The sequence below is a fragment of the Erinaceus europaeus genome, chromosome 22, assembly GCF_950295315.1.
Source record: "Erinaceus europaeus chromosome 22, mEriEur2.1, whole genome shotgun sequence".
Lineage (NCBI taxonomy): Eukaryota > Metazoa > Chordata > Mammalia > Eulipotyphla > Erinaceidae > Erinaceus > Erinaceus europaeus.
In genome coordinates, this window is record NC_080183.1 from 14,475,975 (window position 1) to 14,495,978 (window position 20,004).

Here is a 20,004-nt window from a genome sequence, read left to right on the forward strand (position 1 = left end):
TGAAACTCTCATAAACACACTGGAAAGCTTCAGGCTTTTGCAGAAATAATTGCGTTTGACAAGCACATCCTAGTTTTTACAGTGTACTGGCCTTTGTGTCGTGTGGCAGACAATTAGTAATTGGCAAACCATCCTGTACTCTTCCCTGAGAACCTGATGTTTATTTTATGTTACAAAACTGATAACATTGGATCTATGTCTTTCTTTTTTAAAGTATTTTTATTTATTTATGATAGATACAGAGAGAAAATAAGAGGGAAGGAGGAGATAGAGAAGCAGAGAGAGACACCTGCAGCACTGTTTCACCACTCGTGAAGCTTCTCCCCTGTATGTGGGAGCCAGGGGCTTGAACATGGGTGCTTGCACACTGCAATTGTGCACTCAGCTAGGTGCACCAGCACCCAGCCCTGTCTCTGTTTTGCTGAACATGTCCTCTTCAACACCTGATATAACCACAGAGAAATTATACATCTGTAGAATGGATAATCTAGCAAGTGGAAAATAAGAGCTCCCTGCAAAGACACTCAATCCTAGAGCTTTCCCACTATGGACATTTATAAATGCTGGCTGAAGCACAATCATTCTCCTGAGTGAACGCCCTAGAAAGAAAGCCCCTTGGGCATGACGAAGGAACTATAGGGCTGAAAAGATAGCATAATGGTTATGGAAAATGCCTCTCATACCTGAGGCTCTGAGCTCCCAGGTTCAATCCCTAGCACCACTGTATTAAGTAGAGCTGAGCAGTGCTCTGGCAAAAACAAAACAAAAGAAAGAAGGAACTATAAACAGGATGACAGGCCTTGTGAGTTCTCTCAGAGTAAGCAGATGACTGTGGAGCTGTCAAGTTCTGGAAACTAACAAAAAAAAAATTCTGGAAACTGGGAGCTTAGTTTTTGTTTTTTTTAATTATCTTTACTTATTTATTTATTGGTTAGAGACAGCCAGAAATTGAGAGGAAAGGGGTGAGGGAGAGGGAGAGAGACAGTGAGACACCTGCAGCCCTGCTTCACCGTTTGTGAAGTTTTCCCCCTACAAGTAGGGACTATGGGCTTGAACCCAGGTCCTTGCACATTGTAATATGTGCATTCAACCAGATGTGCCACCACCTGGCCCCACGGGAGCTTGGTTTTTTTTATTTTAATTCAGACACTGGCTCAGAGGAGCAGACCTGGTCACATCTGAAAGACAGAATTTGAATTAAAGGTACCCTAAAATAAGGAATGTCAGTGGGCTACATATCTAATGAGAATGTGAGTCAGAAAAGATGATCTGAAGTGTGTATGTCTCTTTTTACATTCCTTTGATAGAAAAAAATTCTATAAGAGCACTATTTAATTCTGGCTTATGGAGGCACTAGGGAATTAACCTGGGATGGCACCTTATGCTTTTTAAAAAATATTTATTTATTTCCTTTTGTTGCCCTTGTTGTTGTTTTATTGTAGTTATTATTGATGTTGTCATCATTGTTGGCTAGGACAGAGAGAAATGGAGAGAGGAGGGGAAGACAGAGAGGGGGAGAGAAAGACAGACACCTGTAGACCTGCTCTACTGCTTGTGAAGCGACTCCCCTGCAGGTGGGGAGCCAGGGGCTCGAACCGGGATTCTTACACCGGTCCTTGCTAGAAAATTCTTTACAGGCTTGACATTTCAACTACTCCTTGCTTGAGAATTCCCCAAGATCATTACATATGGGGCCAGCTAGTGGCACACCTGGTTAAGTGCTCACATTATAGTGCACAAGGACCCAGGTTCAAGCCTTTAGTCCGCACCTGCAGGGAGGAAGCTTCATGAGTGGTAAAGCAGTGCTGCAGGTGTCTGTCTCTCTTCCTCTTTATTGCCTGTTCCCCTCTCAATTTTTCTGTCTCTATCCAACAATAAATAAAATAAAATATGAAAAAAGAGATAATTGCATAAAATATGGTCCTAAGCAGTGAAAATTCCTGACACTATTGGAAGAAATAAACATAGCAACCTGATAAAGTATGCTCTTTCCAGGCTACAAAAAGATGCTCAGGGGTGCAGCTGAATACAAGCTAATAGTCTAGGCTTAAAAAAAAGAAGGTAGACACTTCATAAAACCCAACAGGGGGAGTCAGGCGGTAGTGCAGCGAGTTAAGCGCAGGTGGCACAAAGCGCAAGGCTGGATCGAGCCCCTGGCTCCCCACCTGCAGGGGTGTCGCTTCACACATGATGAAGCAGGTCTGTAGATGTCTTTCTCTTCCCCTGTCTTCCCCTCCTCTCTCCATTTCTCTCTGTCCTATCCAACAACAACAATATCAACAATAACTACAACAATAAAACAACAAAGGAAACAATAGGGAATAAATAATTATTAAAATAAATAAATAAAACCCAAAAGTACCAACAATTAGACAATTAAGGTCTCCAGGAATTTCAGAGACTAGAATAATCTCACAGGGAGTATAAAGAAACTTTACTTCATATTCACATAATTCAGGAAATAAAAGACACAGTAAAAGACCCCACAAAATAGAACAATATAATAATGTGAAAATGGGATAATTGAAATATAGAAGAGATGAAAATATCAGTAATGTAATAATACAGGGTGGATTAAACAGAAGTGAGGTTACTTAAATAGTGAACTAGAAAGTGAAGTTACAGAAATGAGACAAAATGTAGCACAGGCATTATAGTGGGGAAAAACCAGAAAAGGTAGAGGAGTCTGACGGTAGCGCAGCAGGTTAAGCGCATGTGATGCAAAGCGCAAAAGCCCGCAAAGGATCCGGGTTCAAGCCCCCGGCTCCCCACCTGCAGGGGAGTCGCTTCACAGGCGGTGAAGCAGGTCTGCAGGTGTCTATCTTTCTCTCCCCTCTCTGTCTTCCCCTCCTCTCTCCATTTCTCTCTGTCCTATCCAACAACCATGACATCAATAACAACAATAATAACTACAACAATAAAAAGACAATAAGGGCAACAAAAGGGAAAATAAATAAATAAAAATTTAAAAAAAACAGAAAAGGCAAGAATTTAAGATAGATGATCCGACATACAGATGGTCTCTGACTTACAATGGTTTGAGTTATAATGCTTCAACTAATATATATATATATTTGTTTGTGATAGGAGAGAAACTACACATTAGTAGAAACTGAAGTAGTATACTTTCTTGTGTAGGATAATAGCAGTGAACCCCAGCTGTCAGAAGTCATTATTTAAAAGTGTATTAATATATTTATTTTAATGAGAGGAAGAAAGAAAGCCAGGACATTACTTTAGCATATGTGATGTTGAGACTGAAGTTGACACCTAAACAAAAACCCTGTGCTCTCTCACTTAATCATCTCTGCAGCTGCTAAGCCAGCACTTAAGATATTTTCAGGTCATTGGGACATAGCCTTATCATAAATTGAGGAAGAACTGTATACATTTTGAAAATCTTGACATGCTTATTTGAGAGGGAGTGTGAACAGCAGAGCACTGCTCAGCTCTGGCCTATGGTGGTGTAAGGGGGTGAATTTGGGAATTCTGGGGTTAAGTCATGGGAGTCTGGTGCATAACCACTTCTCTATCTCTCTCCAGCCCAAGAGTTAGACATTTCACATAACTTACAGAAGAAAAGTATAGCGAAAATAAGTGGAAGGGGCGGAGGCAGACAACACAATGGTTCTGCAAAGAAACTCTCATGCTTGAGGCTCCATAGTCCCAGGTTCAACCCTCCGCACCAACACAAATCAGAGCTAAGCAGTGCTCTGTTAAAAAAAAAAAAAAAAAAAAAAAAAAGGGAGCTGGGCAGTAGCACAGTGGGTTAAGCGCATGTGGTGCAAAGTGCAAGGACCACTGTAGGGATCCAGGTTCGAGCCCCCAGCGGCTCCCCACCTGCAGGGTAGTCGCTTCACAAGCAGTGAAGCATCTTTCTCTCCCCCTCTATCTTCCCCTCCTCTCTCCATTTCTCTCTGTCTTAGCCAACAATGATGACAACAATAATAACTACAACAATAAAACAACAAGGGCAACAAAAGGGAATAAGTAAATAAATAAATTTTTTAAAAAAGAATTAAAGAAAAGAGAGAGAAGTGAATGGAGATAACATTAAATAGATACTGATTGAGAACTAAGATACAGTAGGATAGTGAATTGAAAGCATGAGAAACAAAAATTAATGTAAATATTATAATAAAAAGATTGCTATAAAATAGAGATCTAAAGGTCCCAGAACACGATGGCAGAGGAGGACCTAGTGGGGGCTGTATTGTTGTGTGACAAACTGGGAAGTGTTATGCATGTACAAACTATTGTATTTTACTGTTGATTGTAAAGCATTAATCCCCCAATAAAGAAATTTTTTAAATGGAGACCTAAAATAAATAGAACTCAAAAAAATTACAATGAGTATGGTGGGAGATTTCTTAACAGCAGTAATGGAAGACAAAAGACAACGGAACATATATAAATACATTTTGGTTTATGAGTGGGGAGGAAGGGGAGAAAAAACTAGGGCAAGTGGGAAGGCTTTGACCATTTCTATAACATTTCATTTAAAATACATGAGAGGGCTGAAGCAAATAAGGCAAAATGTCAACTTATGCCTAATTTTGGTGGCAGTACAAAGCTATCTATAAATCTATCTATCTATCTATCTATCTATATAGCATTGCTATTTTGGTACTTCTATACATGTAAATTTTTAAAAGTAAATGAGTAAGAATGAGTTATACACAATTGAGCTAAAGAATATTCCAGTAAAAGGGAATAATCTGGGAGATGGGCGGTAGCGCAGCGGGTTAAGCATAGGTGGCGGGAAGCAGCAAGGACCGTTCAATGGTAAGAATCCCGGTTCGAGCCCCCAGGCACTCCTGGATAGTAATGTGGACGACTCCAAGGCAAGGGCTCCTCACTGACAGGAGCTGCCAAAGGCTCAGTACAGCAAAGGATCTAAAAATGTCACTGGGTGTTGCAAGACAAACTCTTGGTGACTGGCAAGAGGTGTTTTGTTGAGTAATGGGGACAAAAGGCGGACGGCACTAAGCTAAAGAGTGAGGAAGAAATAGAACATAAAGAGGGAGTCCAGCGGTAGCGCAGCGGGTTAAGCGCACGAGGCACGAAGCGCAAGGACCGGCTAAGGATCCCAGTTCGAGCCCCCGGCTCCCCACCTGTAGAGGAGTCTCTTCACATGTGATGAAGCAGGTCTACAGGTGTCTAACTTTCTCTCCCCCCTCTGTCTTCCCCTCCTCTCCATTTCTCTCTTTCCTATCCAACAACAATAACAGCAATAAAAAAAACAACAAGGGCAACAAAAGGGAAAATACATAAATTAAAAAAAGTTTTTTAATTAAAAATAAAATAAAAGAATATAAAGAAGGCAGCTTGGGAAGACTTCCGGAATGTTTTAGCTGTAACCAGGAGAAAGGTAGGCAAGTGGAAGGGGTGAACAGAAGAAGTTGTAGCAGGGCTGGGAGAAAGAGCGTAGCAGTCTACACATCTTTCACATCTGAGGCACTAAGGGCCCCATATTCAGTCCCTGATATGACCACAGACCAGAACTGAGCAGTGCGCTGATTAAAAGAATAATAATAATAATAATAAAGTGAGGGGCTGGGTGGTGGTGCACCTTGTTAAGCACACATCTTACCATGAGCAAGGACTGGAAATGGAGCCCCTGCTCCCCTCCTCTGGTGGGGTGGGGCTTCATGAACAGTGGAGCAGTACTGCAGGTGTCTCTGTCTCTCTCCCTCTGTCTCCCCCCTCTCAATTTCTCTCTGTCCTATGAAATAAAAATATAAAGGAAAATATGGTCACTGGGAATGGTGAATTTACTGTTCTGGCACTGAGAGCATAAATGAATTAACACAAAAATTTAAGAGTGAATAAAGCGGAGAGTTGTTTTAAGAACAGAGAGTTAAGTGTGTTTATATAACAATAGAAAGCATCTGGAAGAGAAGGGGCTCATGGGAAATACGTCAAAGCACAGTGAGATGAGGGAACACTGGTGCTTGGATGAATGACTCTTGTGTTGTTTGCAGGTAGAAGAGGTGAGGGTGGGGGTACATGCATTTAAATTAAATATCTAACTTGTACTGCCTTGTTCAATTTTTACAGCCTAATTAATAACTACAAAATCCCTAGATGATATCTCTGTGCTCCTCCAAATATTTGATAAAGCTCCCCTCCCCTCCTTATTTCCACTTTGCAGAAAGAGATTGCCCCTCAATACTTTGCACATTTGAACATTACTTCTTCTAATACTTTGCACATCACTTTTTCTGTTTCTCTGCAACTGGGCAGAGTGAACACTCAGAACTTAGCCTTTGGGAGTCGGGCGGTGGCGCAGTGGGTTAAGCACACGTGGTGCAAAGCGCAAGGACAGGCATAAGGGTCCTGGTTCGAGCCCCCAGCTCCCCACCTTCAGGGGAGTTGCTTTACAGGCGGTGAAGCAGGTCTGCAGGTGTCTGTCTTTCTCTCCCGCTCTCTGTCTTCCCCTCTTCTCTCCATTTCTCTCTGTCCTATCTAACAATGATGACGTCAACAACAACATCAATAATAATTATAACAACATTAAAAAAACAATGGAAAATAAATAAATATGAAAAAAATTTTTAAAAAAGAACTTGTAGTCCGGGAGGTGGCGCAGTGGATAAAGCACTGGATTCTCAACCGTGAGGTCCCAAGTTCTATCCCTGGCAGCACATGTACCAGAGTGATGTCTGGTTCTTTCTCTCCTCCTATCTCTCTCATGAATAAACAAATAAATAAATAAATTCTTTAAAAAAAAAAAAAAAGAACTTAGCCTTTAAGACAAAAGGTGAAACAGAATGGCCAAGCTCCTTGCTAAAACTCAGGCTTCAATCTTCATTTATGTTTACCCTGTTTATTCTATAAATAATTCTTTCACATTGCATACAATAATTTATTTCCCTGTTATACAGGAAGCTTCCATCTTCCCCTCTTTACCAGGACTCTGAGCTGACAAAACTTTATCTAGAGTATTCCACGCCCCAACCCCACCTTCCTGCCTTTGAAAATGAAGGTACTGGGTACAATATAAAAAGAAACCCATCCTAATTTTTGGTATTTTTGATTTATTTGTTTGTTTTTGGCCATGGGATGCAAATTTTCTATAAAGTGCCAAGTTTCTTTTTTTATCTTTTATTTATTTATTTTTTATTTAAGAAAGGATAAATTAGCAAAACCATAGGGTAGGAGGGGTACAACTCCACACAGTTCCCACCACCCAATCCCCATAACCCACTCCCTCCCATGGTAGCTTTCCCATTCTCTATCCCTCTGGGAGCATGGACCCAGGGTTGTTGAGGGATGCAGAAGGTGGAAGGTCTGGCTTCTGTCATTGCTTCCCCGCTGAACATGGGTGTTGACTGACTGGTCGGTCCATACTCCCAGTCTGCCTCTCTCTTTCCCTAGTAGGGTGGGTCTCTGGGGAAGCGGAGCTCCAGGACACATTGGTGGGGTCTTCAGTCCAGGGAAGCCTGGCCGCAGTGCCAAGTTTCTTCTGAGGAAAAAAGAATCCTTCCTAAGTCCATTAGAACTTCTGCTGTCACATAGAACTGAATAAGTGAGAACCATGACAGATTCTCTTGTGCTCCACAGAGTGGATTTTCAGAACTTTTGGCTTTGTTCTTTCAGATTCCAGGAGTTAAGGATGATTGTGCAATGACGACTCGGTTATGCTACATGAGATGGCTAGCCAAGCAGTAAATAGGGGTATCTGGAATGTTTGGAAATACTAATAGGCTTTTTGGCTAAATTCTGACACAAAACAGATAAATCCATCTGACAGATTTATGGTTTCTATTGGGACACAGAATCTTAGTCACTTTGCCCTACCTACGTTAAGTCCCTGGGGATGACTATCTCTGAAAGAAGATAGAGAAATCTTGTCAAATTTGCAAGCGTCCCTTCTGCACAGTGGGCAAGTGTTATCTCTTCTTAATAAACCCTCACAAGCTCAAGCCCAACAGCTGCTGAGAGGTTCCACAATGAAAACTTGTCCTCTTCAAATCAATGTAATACCCATGCCAAAGGTTAAGTCAGGCCAGATCTCCTAGGCTCTCATGCCCACTACAGCATTCATGACAGTAGTGTTCATAGATTTATTCTGACTTCACAGGTATTACAATAGGTACATGGGCACAGCTAGTATCGGATCATGTGAGTCTTATAACTATGCCTGATACACATATAGTGGATCTGCAAGTTGAGCGACTTAGAGTCACCTACACTTGCCTAAAGAGAACTGGCATCTGACCACAACCCTTTCACTTTTAAATCTAGAGAGTGCAGGGAAGAAATTACAGAGAAGTTCTCTTCTCACAAAATAGATATTCTGTGTTAAGTGAGAGAAGAAAGTGGAATATCAAATAGCTTCCCAAAAGAAAAGTATGAGTAAACTTGGACTGGGTGTGATGTATTGCACCAAAGCAAAGGATTCTGGGGAAGGATGGGCTGTGGGGGTGTATTGGATTCAGGTGGTGGAAAATGACTGAAGTTGGGGGTGTCAGGGATTTGCAGACTTACTACAGGGAGATGAGAAATTTTATCTATGTATGAACAATAATACTGTTACCCATTAACACCCCCCCAATATAGTTTTTAAAAAATCTTTTGGCATAGGAAGATTGTTTTGTAGCTCTAAGACTCTGAAAGCTGGTATTGACTTCTTGTGGCTGTTGTTTAGACTACTATATAAAAGAGATAAGGCATCTAGACACGGAGTGGAACTACTTACTACAATGGTGTGTGTGAAATGAATATGCCTGAAAACTAGAATCTGCATGACCTTGACCTGATTCATTTATATCTGTTTTTTCATTGGGTCTGATCACTCACACTCTGTCTAACTCTACTCTGTGGATGAAACATGGAAACATCACGCTAAGTGAGAGAGATCAGACCCAAAAGTCAGATGTTGTACAATTTCACTTGCATTAAACTCTAGAGGAGGTAAATCCACAGAGACAGCAAGCAGACTAATGGTTGCCAGAGACTCTATAGAGAGGTGACGGGGAGTGACTGTTTTGTTAGTGCGGGCAGGATCTCCTTTAGAGTGGAAAAAAATAGTCTGGAGCCAGACAGAAGTGGTGGTGGTTGATTAATGTCACGAATGTAGTATTACTATTGAGTGCTGGGTTGTACGTCCAATACTCTTAAGTCTTATCAAAGAGCATATTTTGAAGGGAAATTTGTGACAGACTGGATTTGTGTGTATCCCTCTCTCAGGAAAGAGGTAGGCTCCTTTCACTTTTACAAAATTAGAGTGCTGGGGCTAGGCTGTGGTGCACAAGCACACACATGACAGTCCACAAGGACCCTGGTTCAAGCCCCTAGTCCCCACCTGCAGTGTGGAAACTTCATAAGTGGTAGAGCAGGTCTGCAGGTGTGTCCCTCTGTCTCACTCCCTCCCCAACTTCTCCTCTTCTATCAATTTCTATCTCTACCCAATAGTAAATAATTTAAAACAATATTAGAGTCTCTTAAAATGAATGAAACTGGAGGTAATTATGGTAAGTGAAAAAAGTAAAGAGGGGAAGATAACTACCACCAGATAGCTTTGCTCATAAATGGAATGTAGATTAGAACTAAAGTAAGCCACTTACACAAAAATGAATATAAAGTAGGCAAACTCTCTTAGACTGTGAGAAATATGGTTCTGGGGTTGCGGAGGGAGCATAAAACTTTGCTGGTGGGTGTGGTGACTTGAACACTCCATGAATGGTTGTGAAACTATAACCCTGAACTCTAATGATTTCGTAAGCCATTGTTAAATCACTGCTAGTGTCTTTTCAGTTAGAGTCAGATGTAACAGAAAGCTTAGCATGGTGTGAGTAGTGCAGAGAGTAGACTGTGCTGGATATCTCTTTACATCCCTTGGGATTCTCTCAGCCTTACCTGTCTCTGGCTCTAACAGGCTGCAATCAGCTGGCTTGTGTGTGTGCTAAGTATGGAGACACAGTACACCTGACAGTGCTATCACTAAGCACTATTACTCCTTCTACCTTGTGTGTCTATTGGGGGCACTCTCCCCACCCCCTGTAATCGGCAACTCTTTCATAGTTCGTGTGTGAAAGACCTGGAAGGATTTGGAGTAAATAAATATCCACACCCAAGGGGCCAGGTGATGTGGCACACCTGGTTAAGCACACATGTTACAATGTGCAAGGATCCAGGTTCGAGTCCCCAGTTCCCACCTGCAGGGGGAAGCTTGACAAGTGGTAAAGCAGTGGTCCAGGTGTCTCTCTCTCTCTCTCCCTTTCTGTCACCCCCTACCATCTCAATTTCTGGCTGTCTATCCAACATGTAAATAAAGATAATGAAAAAATTTTTAGAAAGAAATACAAGTTTATTTTAAAAAATAATAACCACACCCACAGGGAATAAGAATGAGTGGGGAAATGTTTCCCATTTCTCTCTCCTTGAACTGAGCGAGGGGCCTGAATTTTGCTATCTATGTCATAATTGTCATATTGCTTCTAGCAGCAGCAAACCCTCTTTCCTGATTCACTTCCTCTTCCCACTAAGAAGTTTCTTCTTATTGAATAGGACAGAGAGAAATTGAGAGAGGAGGAAGAGATAGAGAAGGGGAGAGAAAGATAGACACCAGCAGTTCTGTTTCACTGCTTACAACCGGGATCCTTGAACGGGTCCTTGTGCTTCCGACTTTGTCCACTAAACCTGGTGCGCTACGGCTCACCCTCCCCCTCATCTCCTGGGAAGTTTGTGCTGGAATCACATCTCCAGTAAGAATCCTCACAAACCGGGCCAGTTAGTAGCATGGCGAGTGCAGCGCACATGGCATGAAGCGCAAGGACCGCATAAAGATGCGGGTTCCAGCCCAGCCCCCTCCCCCCTCCCGCTTTCCACCTGTGGGGTGGGGGGGTAGCTTCACAAGCAGTGAAGCAGGTCTGCAGGTGTCTATCTTTCTCTCCCCTTCTCTGTCTTCCTCTCCTCTCTTGATTTCTTTCTCTCTTTCTCTCTCTCCATTTCTTTCTTTCTTTCTTTCTTTCTTTCTTTCTTTCTTTCTTTCTTTCTTTCTTTCTTTCTTTCTTTGTCTCCAGGGTTATCACTGGGGTTCGGTGCCAGTACTACAAATCCACTGCTCCTGGAGGCTATTTTTCCCATTTTTGTTGCCCTGTTGTGGTCTTTATTGTTGTTATAGCTGCTGTTGGATAGGACAGAGTGAAATCGAGAGAGGAGGGGAAGACAAAGAGTACAGAAAGATAGACACCAGGGAGTCGGGCGGTAGTGCACTCTCTTTCCTATCCAACAACTACATCAGTAACAATAATAATAACTACAACAATAAAACAACAAGGGCAACAAAAGGGAATAAATAAACAACAATTAAAAAATAAATAAAATAAAATAAAATAGAAACACCAAGTCAATAGAATAAGAGGGGTACAGTCCAAGGATTTGACTTTTTGTGCTACTAGCCAGTGTTTAGTTCCAATCTCATTCAGAAAATAAGTAAATATTTGCCATCAAGGAATCAGAACTTTGTGCCACTCTGGTCCCTTTCCTCCATGTCAAAACTGAAATAGGCTCTTGGATCAAGCGGGGGTAATTCTAGGCTTGTGGTTTTGGATATGACCACCCTTTCTCCGCCTTGACTAATAAGTCATCTGTCTCCTAACCACTATACCCAAAAGCACGCCCATATGAAATTTTCTCATGAATTTTCTTCTCATCCTGTAATAATGTCTGATTATGTGTAATTGGCATATGTTCTTCAACTATACACACAGGCCTCCCCTCCTCGCAAATACATATGCTTTTTTCCTGGGAGACTCCTAAAAACATATAGACTACTCTGCCACCCTAATCCTTCTAGGTACAAAACAAGACCCACTTCTGCTTTTTGAAGCTTGCACAATACTCTATGCTAGTCAGGCAAGCTCCTCCACTTACGAGTTATTTACTTGCTAATAAAGTCCTCTCCTTTTCTATATAACTCTTCCAGTAATCTTTTTTTTTGTTTTTGAACACACACACACACACACACACACACACACACACACACACACACACACACACCTTGGACAACATGAATTAGAATTGCATAAATCCACTCAGTGGATGGTATTTTTCTGTGCTTGTGTTCTGAATTCAGGAATTCAACCATCCTTGCATCCAAAGTCGGGGTATGTGAGAAGAGTGGTTTGTTCTTGAAACCGACCAATCCCCACAGACACCAAGTAACAGCTATCACTGTGTTTTCTTGGAGTCGATAATTTTCATGCACAATTATGTGCTATTCAATGATACAATATATAATGAAGATAGTGCATGAGATTTGAAATATGTAGTGGGACATATCATTCTTTAACATTTTTATGTTTAATTTTTAACTCTTTTTTACGCAAATGGCACTTCCGTGAGATCTTTTCTGACCATTCAGAATGCAGGCATTCATTCTCCCTTCTCTTTTATTTTCCTCCATTATACTTTTCATTATCTGAAATTCTACATGTTTTGTTACTTAATTTACATGACTGCAAAGTCTGGGTGGTGGTGCACACAGTTGAGCATACGTTACCATACATGCACAAGGACCCAGGTTCAAGCCCCTGATACCTACCCTCTGGGAGAAAGCTTCATGAACAGCGAAGCAGAGCTGCAGGTGTCTCCCAGTCTCTCTCCCTCTCTGTCTCCCCCTTCCCTGTCAATTTCTCTGTCTCTACCCAGTGAATAAATTAAATATTTTAAAATTTTATATTAATGCTTCCCTCTGTTAGAATAAAAGACAAAGGGAAGTCGGGCAGTAGCGCAGCAGGTTAAGCTCATGTGGCGCAAAGCGCAAGGACCAACGTAAGGACCCCGGTTCGAGCCCCGGCTCCCCACCTGCAGGGGAGTCGCTTCACAGGCGGTGAAGCAGGTCTGCAGGTGTCTGTCTTTCTCTCCCCCTTTCTGTCTACCCCTAATCTCTACATTTTTCTCTGTCCTAGCCAACAACAATGACAACAATAAAACAACAAGGGCAACAAAAGGGAATAAATAAATTTTAAAAATTTAGAATAAAAGACAAAGGAGGTTATTTATTATATATTCACAATGCTTACAATCGTATTGGTTTGTGAAAGATGATTAATTCACATTGATTTTTAAAAATGGAAAGAATAAAGGGGAGAAACACTACACTAAAATGCCACTTATCTAGAGGTGAAGATTCTAGTTATCTCAAATCACTGAATCAGGGCCGTGAAGCCAGATAAGTGCTGGTGTGGAGAAGAAAATTCAACCCTCACAAAAGCCCACTAACAACTCCCCACAGGAGAGACTCCACTTAGGGCCCCCTTCAGATTCTACTTATTCCATGTGCAGATTCAATACCCAGTTAGTCTTCTAATTTCCCAGCTCACAAAAAATATTTAAATAACAAAATATAATGTGACAGTATCAGTCAATAAGAAAAGACAATCTTAGTCCCCTCTCTCAAGCTGAGTGGATATGAAAACACTCAGATGGGGGTAAGATGAAACACACGTGTGCCAAATAGAAGCCAAAAGCTTCAGGAGTTAGAAAAATACAAAGATTGTCTTTTTGAAAGAAAAATTAGGGCACAAGGAGCTCCTTCCAGGTACCAAGGGAGTCTGGGAAGTTTAGATAAGATGATGCTGAATATTTACATTTCTGCAACATTGTCACGATAAAAGATTACTTTTAAAACAGTGTTGTTGAGGGCCGGGTGTTGGCTCACCTGATTGAGCGCACATGTTACAACGCACAAGGACTCTGGTTTGAGCCCCTGGTTCTCACCTTCAGGAGGAAGGCTTTGCGAGTAGTGAAGCAGTGCTGCAGGTTTCTCTCTTTCTTTCTCTCTTTCTCTCTTCCTCTCCATCTCCCTCTACCCTCTAAATTTCTGGCTGTCTCTATCCAATAAGGATAACTAAAATTAATATCTTTCCTCAAAAACAATTATGGGCATATATCCATGTTGCTAGACACAGAGAGCAACATTTATATGCTGCTAATGCCTGCTGTGTCATTTTAAGGGATAATTTTGTTTTTACATTTTCCAGAATAATTCTGAGTGTTTGTAAAGGTTCATATAGACAAGAAGAGTCTAACATCTCAATGGAGCCCTTTAAATTCTAGTTCATAGTGTTGAACAAATAGGATCATTTTCCCCACACTTAAACTTTCATTCAATTATTTTTTAAAACATCTAAAAAATTTTTAATCTTTATTTGCTGGATAGAGATAGTCAGAAATTGAGAGGGAAGGGAGTGACAGAAAGAGAGAGAGACAGAGAGATACCTGCAACACTGCTTTACCACTTGTGAAGCTTTCCCTATGCAGGTGGGGACTGGGGGCTTAAACCTGGGTCCTTGCGCATTGTAATGTGTGCACTCAACAAGGTGTGCCACCACCTGGCCCCACTTTTCATATTAAATGTCTATTTGTTTGTTTGTTTGTTTGTTTGTTTGTTTTACCAGAGCACTGATCAGCTGTGGTTTACGGTGGTGCAGGGGATTGAACCTGGGACTTTGAAGCCTCAGGCTCGAGAGTCTATTTGCATAACCATTATGCTATCTACTCCTGCCCTAAGACTTAGGAGTTGTTTTTTTTTTTTTTAAAGAATTTATTTGTTTATTCATGAGAAAGGCAGAGAGAGAGAAAGAACCAGACATTACTCTGGTTCAGGTGCTGCCAGGGATTGAACTCAGGACTTCTTGGTTGAGAATCCAATGCTTTATCTACTATGCCACCTCCTGGACCAATTTTGTCTACTTTCTAAATAACTGAGAATTATTTGTTTTTTTTTAAAATAAAAATAATGAATCTTTGTTAATGCCAGTTACATAATGACATCATATTATTCCAAAACAGAATTTGTTTTAGTTTTTTATTTTTTTATGGGAGATGGAGTAAGGGTTGAGGAGTAGATGTCAGAAGAGTAGAGGAGTGGGGGGGTGGATTCAAGGGTGTCTCTGAAAATCTGAAGAAATTTGTAGATCTGTAGAAAGCACCAACACATACAAATTTCACAGAATGTAAATTCCCATGAAGATAGCCACAGACCCCTAGGAAGCCTAGGCACCTCTGATTAATATATGTGTGTGTATATAAATTTATTTATTTATTTATTTATTTATTTATTTATTTATTTATGCTTCCAGGGATTATTGCTAGGGCTTTGTGCTGGCACTACAACTCCACCACTCCTGGTAGCCATTCTGCCCCCATTTTTTTTTGATAGGACTGAGAAATATTGAGAAAAGAGAGAGAGATAAACAGACACCTGCAGACCTACTTCACTGCATGTGAAGCATCCCTCCTGCAGATGAGGAGTAGGAGTTCAAACCTGGGTGCCTACACTTAGTACTATGTGTGCCTAACTGGGTAAGCCACTGCCCAGCACTGATTAATAAATTTTTATCTTGAATACCCACAAGCATGCACTAACAACTAGTAGTATTAAAATATAATCACTTGGGGGTTGACCAGGGAAGTGAAAGTCTCACACCTAGACTTTCAAATCTAGAGGTGACAGCATAGGACCCTGGACTTTGCTTCTGCAGTTGGTCCAGCTGTTGAGAGTGGGTCCTTTCACAACTAGTTTCTTTACCTGTCAAAATGCTTGTAGTGCGGGGAGTTTTTCAAGTGGTGGAGCAGTGCTGCAGGTGTCTCTTTGTCTCCCCCTTCCCTCTCAATTTCTGATGGTCTCTGTTCAATAAATAAATAAAGATTATTTTAAAATAAATAATAAACCCTGGAGAAAACAACAGTTGCAACAACTCCAGCAACATTTCTGAAGGCATACGTGTGTGAGTAAAAATCTCTCCACTGAAACCCTAACCAACAGAAGGTCGGGACAGAGGAGTTGGAGGTGGGGGAGAGGAGGTGAATTACACTGTCAAGAAACTATAGGGGGCCGGGTGGTAGAGCAGTGGGTTAAGCGCACATGGCGTGAAGTGCAAGGATCCCTGTTCAAGCCCCTGGCTCCCCACCTGCAGGAGGGTCACCTCATGGGAGGTGAAGCAGGTCTGTAGGTGTCTCTCTCTTCCTCTCTCTGTCTTGCCCTCCTCTCTCGATTTTTCTCTGTCCTATCCAACAACAACAAGGGCAACAAAATGGGAAAAATGGCCTCCAGAAGCAGTGGATTCATAGTGCAGGCACTGAGATCCAGCAATAACCCTGGAGGCAAAAAGAAAAAACAGAAACTACAAACAGGTTGGTTAATAAGAGGAAGTCTTCACTTGCCATGAGGCTTAAACATCTATCAAAAAATACTCAACTGGATGGACCACATCCTGGCCCTATTTTGTTTTTTCCAATCTGCTTGTAATCCAGAGGTTGTAGAATATTACATGAGGAGTGTGTGTTAAACATCTATCAAAAAATACTCAACCGGATGGACCACATCCTGGCCCTATTTTGTTTTTTCCAATCTGCTTGTAATCCAGAGGTTGTAGAATATTACATGAGGAGTGTGTGTTAAACATCTATCAAAAAAACTGGCTCTTGTTTGTTTGCTTGTTGGTTTTATTAGAATACCACTCAGCTCTGACTTATGTGGGGCACTGGGGTTGAATTCGGGAGATCAGTGCTTCAGGCATGAAAATCTCTTTGCATAACCATTATGCTATCTCCCCCTTTCTTTTATTTGACAGGACAGAGAAACTGAGAAAAGAGGGGAAAATAAAGAGATAGATGATAGATAGATAGATAGATAGATAGATAGATAGATAGATAGATAAAGACTTAGACAGCCCTGCTTCACCACTTGTGAAGCTTGCCCCCTGCAGGTGGGGACCTAGGTTTGAACCCAGGTCTTTTTACACATATTAACACGTGCACTCAGCTGGGTGCACCACATCCTAGCCTTATTTTTTGTCCCAAACTACCTGTAACTCGGAGGTTGCAGGCTATTACATGGGGAGTGTGTGTTAAAGATACTAGCTTTCCTTCACCTACCACCTAGTAGGACCACTGTTATAACAGGGAATGCCAGGCTTCCTGAAGGGAAGGGAGTAGGTACAAGGACCAGAACACTAACTTCATTTCTCTGCCATGCACACACTCGTCTACATGGCAGGTGCACAGGTAGAACAGAAGGAAGCAAAGCATCTTTCCTTCAGCACCACACTATGTGGGCAGGAGAAAAAGCTTACCAAAAAAAAGCTCTCAGCACCATAATTTGTATAAATGAACACAGGCAGTGGTTTATGCAATTTCAGAAAAGTGGTTCCCGACAGCAGGATTTTTTAAAAAAATTTCTTTATTGGGGAATTAATGCTTTGCATTCGACAGTAAATACAATAGGTTGTACATGCATGACATTTCTCAGTTTTCCACATAACAATACAGCCCCCACTAGGTCCTCTGTCATCCTTTTTGGACCTGTATTCTGCCCCCAACCGACCCCAGAGTCTTTTACTTTGGTGCGATACTCCAATTCCAGTTCAGGTTCGACTTCCCGACAGCAGGATTTTAATGACAAAAGCAGCATCGCTTCCACCAGAGAATGACTTCTATAACTTAGAGACTTTCTTTTCCTTTTCCAGTCTTATCTTTTTTCCATCACTCCTTTTTCACTTCCCTCTGACTGACTTTTTTTTTTTTTTTTACTGTATTCAGCAACAGAAAGACAGCGACAGAGACCAGAGCACTGAAGCTTCCATTAATGTAGTGGAGGCTGTGCCTGGACCTGGGTCACACACACAGCAAGGCAACACACTACTCAGGTGGGCTATTCTGCCTGTTTATTTCTTGGGTCATTGTCCCCCCCCCCCCAATGCTATCTGCAGCTTATTGGACATCACTAATTCTCAAGCAAGCTTCTTTCTCCTAAATGTCATAACCATATGGCAAAGTGTCAGTAGGTTGAGACCACTTTCATCTGAAAGTATTAGTTTAAGGGATCCTGTTCTGTGGGATTGCAAATTTAGCGCTGCCGCTTACAAACTGCATGAGAATAATAAAATCACCAAGTCAACTGAATTTTGTGAGGATCCAGTGGGTTGAATTTATGGAAACTGTTGAGGATAGCAACAACCATAATATAATTGCTAGCATTAGACATATGACTTATCTCATGAGCTTTCCTTTAATAAGAGTTCTACTGCCCCCAAAGTTCTGAAAATTATGCCACTGTTGTAGATGAGTGCATGCTTGTCCAAATCTAAATCAGCATATCATTTGCTCCATACTTTTCATGAGCTTTTGCTTCCCTAGCTAAGAATAACTTCATTCTTCAAAATAGAGTCCTTCCATTGTTTTCAAGGTCAGGTTGAAAAGCCACTGTCTTTATTTAGTTCTTACTCTGTTTGAGTGGGTTCCCAAAAACTGTTCTCATTAGCAGTGCATATATCAGAAAACATTGAATTCAGGCCTCTTACACACAGAAGGAAGCTTGTGTCCTTGAAAATGAGTCACAGAACCTTGTTACACTGGAAGAGAGGAGTGAAGAAAATGTGGGTTTAATGATTCCTTACTCCATGGTTATGTCTCCACCACAACTTGTTGTCCTCAGTATTCGGTGGAAGTATAAACAGGATGACTCCAACTTCCTTGCCACAGTCAAAGTCCTATTTCTTTTCAATAACCCCTGAAACATTTTGCCCAAGTCCTTAAAGAATGGTTGAAGAAGTCATGCCTCTGACCTTTCTCCCAGTCTGAGACTAATATTTATTTGTTTCCCTCTCCCTCTCTCAGTATGCATATGTATGTACCAAAGTAGTTCCTAGTTCTAGGTTTCGTGTTGGGTGTGTTATGGGATTTATTTGTCTTACTTGTGTTGCAACACATACACACACACACAGAGAGACACACACACAGAGACACACACACACGCACGCACATCATGGGAAAGCACACTGTGTTAAGAGTTAAGGATTCACACAGAGAATATTGAGGAGGAAGTAATTCGTCCAAACAGGGTGGTGGGGGGGGTGCATCAGTAGAGACTTCCTGAAAGAAATGGACCCTTTAATCTGGACCTGTAAATAGGCACTAGTCAGATGAAGGAAGGAGCCACATTCTTTACGCATTGGGGGCTGAATGTGGGAAAGAAGGCTAAGACAGTCCTGAGAGCAGAAAACTCTGGAGACAGTGACAGAAGTAACTTTCACTGGGAGTGGAAAATTGCAATAGAAGGGGCTGGACGGTGGCGCACCTGGTTGAGCGCACATGTCACAATGTACAAGGACCCAAACTCAAGCCCCCAGTCCCCACCTGCAGGGGGTAAGCTTTGTGAGTGGTGACGCAGAGCTGCAGGTGTCTTTCTTTTCCTCTCTCTCTCTCTCTCTCTCTCTCCCCCTTCCCTCTTGACTTCTGGTGGTCTCTATCCAATACATAAAGATAATAATTATATAGTCACACATGTGTGTGTATATAGTAGAGGTTGAATCCAAATGATAAGAGTGTATTTTATCCTGAGGAGGCAACCGGGAGAGTAAAGCACTACTCAAAGGTTATTTATTACTTGGAGGTAGTTAATTAATCCAGGTGAGAAAAGACACAAAGGTCTGTCAATGCACAGAAATTCCTGTGCCGGAATGTGCATCGCCTACAGCTGAGTGTCTCTGTGAGCTTTCAGCCATCTACAGTCTCTAGTAACCTTTACTTTCTTAGCCAGCTTTAAACACCCTGTGCTGTTTTTCTTTTCTTTTACAACTTTTTCTTTCTGTTCTGTTTTGAACCACATAAGAAAACCTTTTTTCTCCTTACAATTACCCTTCAGCCTTTTGTCTAAATGTCTGTAAAGTATCAGACATATCCAAAACTCACTTAACATCAGGCTCCAAGTTTGGTAACATTTAATATGTAAAGAAAAAAAAGTATCTTTACAAAATCCCATCTCTATATGCCTCTACCATGCCAATTCCAAAGGGGAGTTCTGGAAGCATTAGGTGTGGTGAGCAGCTCACATTTGAGAAAGTAATTCAAACCTTTCGAAGAATAAAGGGCATGCTTTTAAAAAGAGCCCTGATCAAAATTTTGTCAACTATCTGATGAACTAATACAATTGCTAAATGGTCTTGCATCCTGAAAGATGACAAGGAAAAACACAGTTTGCAACTTTAC

The 20,004-nt window shown here is 41.4% G+C and overlaps 1 protein-coding gene across 2 annotated transcripts in view; it reads right to left on the reverse strand.

Moving 5' to 3' along the window:
- The window catches only part of TSHR (thyroid stimulating hormone receptor), a 119,560-nt gene that overhangs the window by 98,462 nt on the left and 1,094 nt on the right, over positions 1-20,004 (reverse strand). The window lies entirely within an intron of this gene.